The sequence below is a fragment of the Sinocyclocheilus anshuiensis genome, unplaced genomic scaffold, assembly GCF_001515605.1.
Source record: "Sinocyclocheilus anshuiensis isolate Anshui unplaced genomic scaffold, SAMN03320099.WGS_v1.1 scaffold1505, whole genome shotgun sequence".
NCBI lineage: Eukaryota > Metazoa > Chordata > Actinopteri > Cypriniformes > Cyprinidae > Sinocyclocheilus > Sinocyclocheilus anshuiensis.
The window spans coordinates 101,124-103,364 of NW_015547699.1; positions in this window are offsets into that span (position 1 = coordinate 101,124).

The following is a 2,241-nucleotide window of genomic DNA, read 5'->3' on the forward strand; positions in this document are numbered from 1 at the left end:
GCCAGCAGCACAGACGCCCAGCGGATCCGAGGCGCGTCTGCGCAATGCGTGATAAACGCGACGCGTCTCGGAGTTGGGGATGGAACGCGTGCAGCATCCAGTGGACCAATCAAAGAGCGTAGCTACGCGTTCGACGCGACGCAACAAAACGAAGCAAAACGCTAAGCAAACTTAGCTTAAATTATTTTTTTTATATTATAATATTATATTTTAATATAAATATAATATTAGTTTTAACAATATAAAATGTATAAGCAATATATAAACTATAAGATCACTATAACAGACTTGTTCGGCATTGCTGGGAACGCCCACAAAAACGTCATAACCGTTTAGCCGAGGGGGAAAACAAACCATTCGAATTAACGCGCGGAGACCTTGCTAGGCGCTTGATCTTTACTTTGTGTGATGAATTCCATTGATTTTTGCTTGGTGCAATGCCGAAAGGTTGCTGTGTGGCCTTCTGTACCTCTAATAAATAACCTGATCTGAAGATGTATATTTATTTATTTAGTCATTTAGCAGACGCTTTTATCCAAAGCGACTTACAAATGAGGACAATAAAAGCAGTCAAAACTAACAAAAGAGCAACAATATATAAGTGCAAATGACAAGTCTCGGTTAGCCTAACGCAGTACACGTAGCAAGGTGTGTGTATATACATATATATACATACATACATATATAATACATATACATACACACATATATATACACACACACATACATATATATATATATATATATATATACACATACATATTATACACGCACACACACATACACACAAAGAAAAACAAGTAGATAGAATAGAAAAAATAGAAAGCTAGTGTTTGTTAGTTTTTTGTTGTTGTTTTTTTTTAAATAAAAAATTAAACAAAAAAGAAGATAAATATAAAGTAGAATTAAAATAGAATAGAAAGGCATTGCAATAGTCCAGCCTAGACAGAACAAGAGCGTATATTGCAGTATATGACTGATACACTGCAATGATCTGTCGTAAGTCCCGCCCCCTGCACCACAACCCAGCTCTGATGGGGCTCACAGTAACCCTCCTATGTCATAATCTATTAAAACATTTATGTCATATTATTATACACAATCCCTTACGAAAATTAGCAATGGTATTACTATAGTAAAAGTATAGTAGGCCATGTTTTTTGGTATTTCATATACATATTTTCATGTTATCTTTATTTTAAGGCATGTATTTGTGAAAATGATTAGCACACACCACACAGAATAACGCTGCGCATTTCAAGGCGCTTCAGTGGGCCTTAATGTTAGCTGTTTTGTCAATGTTAAAAAATCGTTTTAATATATCAATAAGAAAGTACGACAGGCTTTTACTCAAGTCTTTATCAGTTTATTAAAATTAAGCAAAACAAAACGACAAATGTTTACTTTCTCAAGCCGTCTCGTATAGGCCTGTAGTAGCCTAAGCTGTCTCTTGCTCAATCAGGTAACAATGTCTGGAAACGACACCTCTGGCCATTCCGTTGGGTCGTTTGTCCAGTCACAGATACCGTATGGACAGTCCGACCCAATACGGTTCAGTTTTTATGCATATGTTGCTCTGTCGAGCAGCAGAAATGATTTTATGTAGGCCATTCTGAGTCAACACCATGCTTTTCCAATAATTGCCCCCACGCCGACTCCGCCCACACAGCTATGTCAATGCTGTTGTTAGAAAGACCGCCACCTTGAGGCAGAACATGGCAAACGCATCCCATAATAAACCATTTGCCCAGGCGAGAAGCCAAATGTTTCTCGTGAACAGTGTTGGGGGTAACTCATTACAAGTAATGCGAGTTACGTAATCAGATTACTTTTTTCAAGTAACTAGTAAAGTAACGCATTACTTTTTAATTTACAAGAAAATATCTGAGTTACTTTTTCAAAAAAGTAATGCCAGTTACTTTGTCTTCCCATTTATTGACTGACAGCTCTCCTGTGCCCATATTGGGAGAAATCGGAAGTGCAGAAGAGTTGTGTGCGCTGTGTGAACATGATGCTACTGTAGTTCTAGACTAAATGTGAATGTGCATTAATTCATCCCACTCACAAAAAACAGATTTAGTATTCATCAAAATGAATTAAAACAGTGAACTGTAAACTCAGAATATGACGCAAACCTGCAATAATTAAATATGTTAAATAACACTAATGTATCTAATCCCATTTTATTAACCAATGTCTTTGCTGCTGACCTTTGATGATCCAGTTCAACCATACTAATAG